A 9,911-nucleotide genomic window follows, 5' to 3' on the forward strand; every position below is an offset into this window, starting at 1 on the left:
TCTTATTTCTGCAGGTGCCAAAAAACTTCCAAATCTTTTCCCATGGTGAATTAGATATGTTGGAGGGGAGAATTTGTGGGCGGAGGGGTGAACAGCAACACAACTCCTAGGAGTGAATATAAGGTGAGGTATACCCAGGACACTTTCTAAGCATGCCTGTGGCTTCAGTATCCAATACAGTAGATGTCAGAGTAAAGAAAATGAACAAGAGCCAAAGAGAGGCCTTACAGAATGATGAAAGGATCAGGACGCCAGGGAGACATAAAGATCCTAAATGTGTACGCACCAAACAACAGAGCCTCAAAGTACATGAAGCAAAACTGGTGGAGCTGAAAGGAGAAAGAGCCAGATCTATAATTACAGTGGGGGCCTTCCACACCCACCTCCCTCTTAGCAAGTGACAGAATTACCAGAGAGAAAATCAACAAGGATATAGGAGACCTGAATAACACAGGAAACTAACGAGATCTGCATGACATAAACAGAACAGTCTGCCCAACAACAGCAGAGTACAGTTTTTTTCCCCGAGGGTCTCTGTAACATTCACCAAGTTAGACCATCTCCTCGACCGTCAGACAAGCCTCAGTAAATTCAAAAAGAACTGAGGGACTTCCCTGGTGGTGCGGTGGTTAAGAATCCGCCTGCCAGTGCAGGGGACACAGGTTCGAGCCCTGGTCAGGAAGATCCCACATGCTGCGGAGCAGCTAAGCCCGTGCGCCTCAACTACTGAGCCTGCGCTCTAGAGCCCTCGAGCCACAACTACTGAGCCCGCGTGCCACAACTACTGAAGCCCTCGTGCCACAACTACTGAAGCCCGCGCGCCTAGAGCCCAAACTCCGCAACAAGAGAAGCCGCCGCGACGAGAAGCCCGTGCACCACAGCGAAGAGTAGCCCCCACTAGCCGCAAGTAGAGAAAGCCCGTGTGCAGCAACGAAGACGCAACGCAGACATAAATAAAGAAATTAACTTATTAAAAAAAAAAAAAGAAGAATTGAAATGTCCCAGAGTGTGTTCCCTGGCCACGATGGAATCAAATTAGAAACCAGTAATAGAAAGCAAAAAGAAGAATCCCTAAACACTTGGAAATGGTGGCTGACACATCATTCCAGGTTATCATTCACACCCTTGTTATAGAAGAGCTGAAGTGAGGAAGAGTTGCCTGCTGAGCTGAAAGGCATTTCAGGCTGGCCCAAAAGAGAGCTCACCCTGGCTCTTTCAAACAGAGTATTGTTCAGGGCAAAGCTGGAGGGAGGGAGACAGTTCAGGAGGCTGTGACATCAGTGCCACCTGACATTAAAGCTCCTAGTGCACTGGCAAAGGAAGTCCAGCTAGCTTGCTGGTTGTTAGTGGAATCGGTGTGGTGGCTGATTGGATTTGGGAAGCACGAGAGAGGTATTGGTGTGGTTGTTGGAAAGTCCTGAGAGAAGGCAAGATTCGGGTGCCTTCCTGGTACATATATGACTGGTGTCCAGTCTAACCCATGGACGCATACACCTCGGTTCCTTATCAGTCCTGCTCCACTGTGTTAAAAGTTTCAAGGCAGTTGTCCTCTCCTCCCTCCTCCTTCTCCTTCCTCTTTCTCCTCCTTGTCCTCCTCTTCCTCATCCTGCTCCTCCTGGATTCTTCCCCACCCTGCTCCTCCTGGATTCTTCCCCTGATAGTGCCATCTGTCGGATAAGGCTGTCCTCTCTGCACAGGCAGAAGATTGTCCTTTCTGAGGTTTGTGGGATTGGTCCCTTAGGCCAAGTTGGCACTTTGCCTGCCCTACCATCCTGTTACCTAAGACATGGTACATGGTAAGTGCACCACAGATGTGTCTTCAAACTTGTATTTTTGTTCCTCTTTTCAGAATACAGTGATGGTGGTAGACCACCTCAAGGAAGAAAGAAAGGTTGTAGTTCTTTCCCAGGTAATTCTGGCAAGAGGAGCCCTCATTATGAACACAGTGGGGGTGAGCCTCAGCCCTCACACCTCCAGGAGGATGATGGAAACGTGGTGAAGAGGGATGTCCAGGAGGACCCCGAAGTAAGACAGTAAGTGACCAGGCAGCAGGGTTTGTACACAGCAGCCCCTGGGACTATGCACCTCTCTCACTCTCCGTGGACTTGTTCTTCTTCTGTCACTGCAAAACTGAAGCATGCTAGAAGTGAAATAATGGTTGAGCGATCCTAATTGTAGTGCTGGTGTCAAAGAGACGAGGGTGTACAGAAGACTTTCTTAGCACGTATGGCCACTCACCCTCCTTCTCTCCACATCCCCCCTGCAGCTCTTCCTGTACCATCCGAGGCAACGAGAGGACAGTGAGATGGCACAGTGAAGGCCACATGCATATGACTGTGTGGGGAAACAGAAAACCTCTGGAGAGAGAAATGCAGGAGAACACACAAGACGGAACCCCAGGGAGCTGGTTCAGGGTCACCGTGAGTATCCTGAAAAATGGATGGAATGTGCAGGAGAGAAAAGTCAGGGGGAGTTGTGTTGGTCTCATGTAGAGATGCTGGTTTATTTCACTGTGGACAGCTTGTAATCTGTCCTTTTTATGACCAGGAGTTAACAATCTTGTTCATCTAAGGGCAGATTCAGAGAAGCAGTGTAAAGGGAACAGGCTGACTGTGAGGAGAACGGAGGAGCCTGTCTCAGAGCAAAGATGGAAACTACTGCCAAGGATATGGAGCAACTCCACGTTGGAGGTCTCAGTTTGGCAAGCTGAGTGTGGGAGATGGAGGGTCGAGCCTCTGGAGACCTTGTCTGAGGGGCAAGCAGTGTCTGCACTGGGTAGGATCTCCTGGAAATTTATAAAAGGAAGATCATCTCTGACACCTTGATTATTTGGAAGAGAGTTTGACTGGAGAGAAAGAGTATTTAGGAAATCCATATTACGCACACCCATAAGAAATCATGCCAGTGGTCCCTTCTTTAGAAGCCCTGTCAAGCTCAGTAGAAGGCCGGAAAAGAACAGGAAAAGGTTCGTCCTCCAGCCTAAATTCCCTGTTGTCTGTCCTCTCTCTCATCCCTTCTTTTCATCCTTAGATTCTTTCCAGGATAAAGTATGAGAGGACATGGCTAATGAACTCAATCCAGCGCCATTGCAGTGTCCCCTTCACTCCAGTGGACGTAAGAGAGGATGCCGAAGCCAGACGCGTGGGCACAGGGAAGGGGGAGAGAGAGACCTGGTTCAGCAGGGTCTGTTGGCTTCTGATACTATTGCTGTTGCATTCAATCCCTGTAGTTCCACTTTATGCACAATGGGGCTCGGTTCTTTGTCCAGGAAGCTAGCACGGCCTCTGCATTGATGGATGTCAGCAACAAGATTTGTGACGAGGAGAGCCGAAAGGTGTGTGTCGCGGGCATTACCTGTACCTCATCCTGAGGAAGGAGTACAGGCCAGGGGCTGGCTGTTTTCTTTGGAACTAGAGTTCCTGGTGCTTACCCCACCTCTTCTTCCTGCAGATACCTGTGTTTGTCAGCCCCTCCGCTGCTCCCTACTCTGTGCGGGATAAGTTGAAGCCAGAAGAAATGGAGCAGCTAAAAGTAATGCAGACTCAAGGCATTTTGTGTGCCAGTGCTCAGACCCACCTCTCCTTCCTCCAGCCCCCCGTCCCCCTCGCCCCTGATTTCCCTGCCACCACCACAGCCTCAGAGCGGCTCTCTCCACCTCTCTCTCCGCAGCTGACCTTGATCAAACGATTTGATGTCTCCCAGCAAGCTCTTGACCTCCGGAGGCTCCGCGATGACCCAGGTATGGCTGACGGCAGTAATTCTAGGGTGGGCGAGGGCAGAGGGGTCTTCCTAGAGGGAGACTTAGGGATGGTAACGTGGGGAGGGGCTGTTGCTGGCCCCAGACCCCACTCAGCCATCTGATTCCCTCCCATCTCCTTCCTGAAGACTTGTTGGGCCATGATATTGATATAAATCTGAATCGAAGAAACTGCATGGCTGCCACCCTGCAGATCATCAAAAAGAATTTCCCTGAGGTGAGGCTGTAGGCCCAGTGCTGGTATTAGGGTAGGGGGTGGAAGAGATGGGGTGGAGGGCAGATTTGTCTCCAAGGTCCTAGATAGTAACCTTCACTCTACTTCTTCTTGCCCCAAAGCTGTTGTCCTTGAACTTGAGCAGCAACAAACTGTACCAGCTGGATGGACTGTCTGACATTATACAGATGGCCCCCACGGTCAAGATCCTGAACCTCTCCAAAAATGAGGTGAGAAGAGGGAGCCAGATCAAACTTGGGTTGAGAGTAGGGGGGAGGGCATGTTAGTGGCCATCAGAGTGATGACAGGAGGCAGGTGAAGGTACCTGTGGGGGAGGGAGGGGGCTGGGGGTGCAGAGATCCGGATGTCCCTCTTTCCCTGGGATTCCTTTTCCCACTTCCGGCCCATATTTCTCAGCTGAAGTATGTGTGGGAGTTGAGGAAGATTAAAGGGCTGAAGCTTGAAGAGCTGTGGCTGCAAGGGAACCCATTGTGTGGCACCTTCCCAGACCAGTCCACCTATGTAAGGTCAGTGTGAACACCCTGTCACCCTTCCTGGTGACCTTCACCCATGGGAGCCTAGACTATCTGTGACAGTGCCCCTTTGCCAAAGGTGGCAGCCCTGGTCTTCTGGGAGGATCACAGGCCCCACCTTCTGCTCTCTCTGTGCCTATCACCGGTGAGGAGTTTCCTTCCCCTGACCTGCTCACCTCTGCAGGGGCTCTGGGGTCTGTTTCCAGCTCTCTGCGCCCAGCTATATTCCGCCAAGGCCTCCCAAGAGTGTGCCGCAGGAAGCAGGGCTTCTCCTCCTCACCAGGACCAGGAGCGACCAGCCTTGATCCAGATGCTGGCGCCCTGGACTGAGAAGGGTCCTCCAGTCCAGGGCCTCTTGCTGAGAGAAGCCTTCCTTCTTCGTGCTGAGATGGCGTTTGCCTCCCCTGTTCTGAGAGGGGCCCTCTTCCCCTTCCTCCAAAGGGGACCCCCCTCGTCTCCCAGGTTGACATGGGGGCTTTCCTGCGCCATGCTGAGGGCTGAGGCCGTAGGTGGCTGCTGTCATGACATCCATTCTGCTGGCCCAATGCCAGGAGCTGGACCCTCCTTGGGAAAAAGCAGGGCTCCTTGAGTCAAGGGGCCAGACGTGGGCCCCTGCCAGTGATCAGAGGGCTTTCTGAGGCAGGAGTGGAAGGCAGAGGGCAGAGGTGGTAGAGGAGACAGAAGGACAGGGCTCTCAGGGGCACTTCCCATCAACTCCCTGCACACGTCACATCATCCCATCTGGTCCTTCACAGGAGCCCTGGGCAGCCTGAGACAGGTACGATTCCTCAGATAAAGAACGAACTCAGACAGGTGCAGGGGTCATCAGGAGAGAAGGCGGTGATCATAAGACTGGGCCACGGATCCTCAGCCCCATACTGAGCTGGGACCTGACCCTTTCCTCATTCTGGGGGAGATGTGCCCCCATGGCGGCCCTGTTTCCCATGCCCAAGTCTGGCTGAACTCACACAGGTGACAAAGTTTCAACCAGCATCCAGTGGGGCCCCAGCCCAACATGTGCATATTTTCCATTCCTACCTGGTGTGTCTGGGCGATTCTGGGGCAGGTGAAGAGCCGCAACAGGGGCGCCGTTTCCCCTTTCTTCTCTCTTCTTCCCTGACCCCGACCACGGGAGAGCTTCTTTCCCTTCCCTTTGCTTTCTCTCTCTCCCTTGTCTCTGTGCCCCTATGTCTCTCTCATCTCTCCCCTCCTACCTTCACTCCCTTTCTGCCTTCATCCCCTCCATCTCCCTCCCTGAGCCCCACCTCACTCACCTCCCTGGCCCAGCATCCTGGGCCATCCCTGGGGGGTGTCCGGGTCTTGCCAGAGTGCTGGACCCCCAGTGAGGTAGCAGAGCCCCGGGCTCCCACCCCATTCCCTCTTCTCCCCACAGCCTTCAGTGGGGCCCTGGAGGAAGGAAGGGAGGAGAAGGAAGCCCTGCAGTATGGGTTTGAAATGCTGCTCCCTGTGGCACTGGAGAAGGGAGTGCGAGTAGTCTGGGTGGGAGCTACCCAGGTGAAGGAGAGGAAGGGAGGGAGGGAAGGAATATTAAAGTGAAGGTATTGAGAGAGATGAGGAGACAGTGCCTTTCAGACAGTAAGATGACAGATGCTCAGTGCTCAACAGGGAAGTGGACCGAAAACCCTTAAAATCAGAAGCAGAGGTGGGCAAAGGGCGCTGCTGGATGGGCCAGAACACACTGATCTCTGTTTATGGTATTACTGTTTTAACTCAAAGGAAGCATTGCAACCTTGAACTATCAACCATCTCTTCTCTATTTTTGGTTTTGGACAGGGCCATCAGAGATCGTTTCCCGAAGTTATTAAGCCTAGTAAGTGCCTACGTAAATCATTGTCTCTTATGAATGTCGGTGATCTCTGCACCTGCCCTCAAGCCCTTTGGGTCTTGCCTAGATCACATATTAGCATCAGAACCTTAACCATTTTGGGGGGCATGGACTCCTGAAAATGACATGGATAGACTTGCTGGAAAAATACCCATAAATACACACACGCACACACACAAGTTGAATATAACACTAGAGACTTCCAGGACCTCATGATGAAGACATCCAGTGTAAGCTTTCCCATGGAATTTCCAGGGCCCTTTCACACCTGACCTCTGACCCTCACCCTCCTGGGCCCATCCTTTTCCCGGATCATCCAGGGCCACTCCCCTGGTCTCCACTCCTGACTTCCTCTTCCCTTCTCCAGGATGGCCAGGAGTTACCGTCACCAGTTACCGTTGATGTTGACACTCCCTGCGTATTAAAGCCCTGCAAGGTGAGGAAGAGGATCAAACAACATTTGGGGTGTTTCAGGGAGGCTTTATCCACTGCATAGTCTCAAATGCCATTTGATTCCAGGGCAGCTACTTTGGATCTGATAAGCTGAAGAGACAAGTCCTGCAATTCCTGCAGCAGTAAGTACCTCTGGGAAGCTGAGCAAGGGTGGGAAGGCGAGGACAGGTGAGGCCACCTAAGCACAGGTGTGCTCACGGGAGTTTCCAAATCTCATTTGAGCTCCAGACCACAGAGATAGACTGTCCTCATTGCTCCCGCTCAGGTTCTACTTGATCCATGACTATGGAGACCGACGGTGTCTCGTGGCTTTTTATCACGAGGAGGCCTGCTTCTCCCTGACCATTCCCTTCCACCCCGAGGACACAGCCCCGTGAGTATCACAGCACAGGCTCTGCTCCTGGGCCGTGTGGCTCCCCAGCAGACACAGGCCAGCTCCTGCAAACACCCACCACCCACTGTTGCTCTTTGTCTCCTAGAAGCAGCTTGTGCAAGTACTTCAAGGACAGCCGGAATATGAAGAAGCTCACGGACCCCCGTGAGTGTGTGATGGGAAGACTGGGTGGGAAAGGGCGGTGAAGGGGTCAATCATAGGGCCCAGGGCGTGGCAGCCCCTGACCTTCGCTCGCTTCCCCTCCCCTCACAGACCTGCGGGTCCAGCTGCTGAAGCACACAAATCGTGTCATTGTGCACACCCTCTGTGTGTTGCCCAAGACTCAGCATGACTTAAGGTCCTTCGTGGTGGACACGTGGTTCCAGACGGTGAGCGCCTGCTTCCTCCCTCGGGCGGGCCCAGGAAGCCGCAGGTGGGTAGGAGGTGCAGGTGGTGACTGGGCGCCTGGGCTCTTCCCTTTCAGGAAACGATGCTCTGCTTCTCCGTCAGCGGGGTGTTCAAGGAAGGTGAGTGTGTGTAGATCCCCACCCCAGATGCCCCACTGCTGCCTCCCCCTGGCCAGGCTCACTCCCAGAACCACCCAGCTTCCCTGACCCCTTCCCTTCCCTTCCCCTCCCCTCCCCTCCCCTTCCCCACTGTGTTCTCCAGCCCTCAGGCTTCCCACAGACAATCCAGGTCTGAGCTGTGTCCATGCCTGTCTGCCCTGCAAACCCTGGGCGTTGGGGACACAGGCTGCGGAGTTTGGTGGCTCTCATCCCAGATACTCACTCTGAGAACTTGGGCCGTTACTTAACCTCTCAGTTTACTCATTTGCAAAATCGGGTAGTACTATGCACCTCTTGGGCGGCTGTGAAAAACGCATCCCGTGAACTTGTGTAGTGGTTGTCAGGGGCCCTGTCACTGGGCGCAGACTGCTCCTATAGTTGCTCTCCCGATTCCCGACACCCTGGCCCCCGTGAACAACTGCCCTCTCAGCATGAGTGTCCAGTCACACCCTGACTGGGGACTGCCGGTTGAGCATGTACAGCACGTGCGGTTCTAAGGGGTACTGTTGTTTGTTTGCTGTTGAAGTGGAAGGAAGTTCTCAGGGCTGTGTGCGTGCCTTCACCCGGACCTTCATCGCTAACCCTGCCAGCTACTCCAGGTGAGAGCCCTGTTGTGGGCGGGAATGCCCATCCCCACCTGGGCTCAGGGGCTTGGGAATGTGGTGGCGCAGACCTTAGGTTTACTCGGTATTGTGGAAAGCCAGCAGGGAGATCTCAGGAGCAGTCAAGCCTAGTGGTTAAGAAGAGCATGGGCTCTGGAATCAGCCTATGCGTTCTCTCCTTGACCCAACACTCACTCGCTGTGTGACCTTGGTCAAGTCACATGACCTCTCTGTGACTCAGTGTCTTCTTCTGAGAATGGGGATCAGAGCGTCCACCCCTTGGGCTGTGGTAAAGGGTAAATGCGAAATTGCCCGTGGGTTGGGGATAAACCTATAAATCGAGTGAAGGTGGTAGACAGTCTCTCCAAAGGTGGGCTCTGTGGGAGGGCCAGAGGTACCAGTCAAGGAACCTGGGAGACAGACACAGGAGGGGCGTGGGAGGAACCTGGTTGCTGAGTGCCAGTGGGAGCGGAGTCAATATTGGGGGTGTGGGTGTCCATCCAGGCATTGTATGAGGGCCCTCTTTTCCTTCAATCTGTGCATCATGAATGACGAGCTGTTTGTGAGGGACGCCAGCCCCAGTGAGACCCAGAGTGTGTTCTCCATCCCAGCACATACGCCCACCTCCAGCTCCATGCACACCCTCTCCCAGGAGCAGCAGGACATCATGCAGGCGTCCTCCACCCCACCTGAGGTGAACCTCTAGTGGTCTCAGAAGTGAGTGCTGGGTTTGCGTGGGGATAGGAGGGAGCTGGGAGGAGTAGAGGAGTGATTAATGGGAACTTGAAGGTAATTATTTTACATCTATTTTTTTCTTACAAACGTTTAGTTGTGAGAAATTCCCTAATTTCATACTAATACCTTTCCATGTATTATAAAATACAGGTTTCCTATCTTATATACTGTTTTGAAACTTCTTTTGTTTATTATTAGTACCAGCATTTCCTCTCAGTATATGTGAAGCTACATTATTCTTTCTAAGATCAATATATTAAACAATTGAATTCCAGGAAGCCATAAGCTATTATTGATAGGCATTTACCTTTTCGCTTCTTTTTCAGCATTACATGCTGTGGCATCTGCTCATTCTGGTACATACATGTTGGTAAACTTGAAGGCGTGCTCTTGTAGCATAGATTTAGCTGTGACGTTGTGTGGTCAAGTGTCTCCAGTTTGGTCCTAAGGGAGGTCATCTATCCTCCCCCACTACAGGTGCTTTCAGTACGATGACTAGACTATACCAGAACTAAAAAATTCTTTACTCATTAAAAAGTCAATTCTGAGAATTCAGAGATAAGAAGAAATAGACCTCTAGGGTTTCAGGAAGGTGAAGGCGGACAGAAGTCAGGTGCCCTGGGGTTGAAACTCAACGGCTGCTGGCTCTGCTGACATCCCAATTCTTTCTCTTTACTTTCTTCAGCCCAAGGGCAAGATTCCAGATGAATTTTGACATGAGACCCTCATCCACTGACCTGGGATCTTGAGAACAAAACTCTGCAAATGAGCCTTTAGATGTCATTTTCATCCTCCTCATATTTGTTACCTCTCTTCTCTTAACTGAAGCCAT

General features: G+C 52.3%; 1 pseudogene; it reads left to right on the forward strand.

Moving 5' to 3' along the window:
• Positions 1–1,881: 1,881 nt before the first annotated feature.
• On the forward strand, positions 1,882–9,065 carry LOC137756638 (nuclear RNA export factor 2-like; annotated as a pseudogene).
• Positions 9,066–9,911: the final 846 nt, after the last annotated feature.

The sequence above is a fragment of the Eschrichtius robustus genome, chromosome X, assembly GCF_028021215.1.
Source record: "Eschrichtius robustus isolate mEscRob2 chromosome X, mEscRob2.pri, whole genome shotgun sequence".
In the NCBI taxonomy this organism is placed as follows: domain Eukaryota; kingdom Metazoa; phylum Chordata; class Mammalia; order Artiodactyla; family Eschrichtiidae; genus Eschrichtius; species Eschrichtius robustus.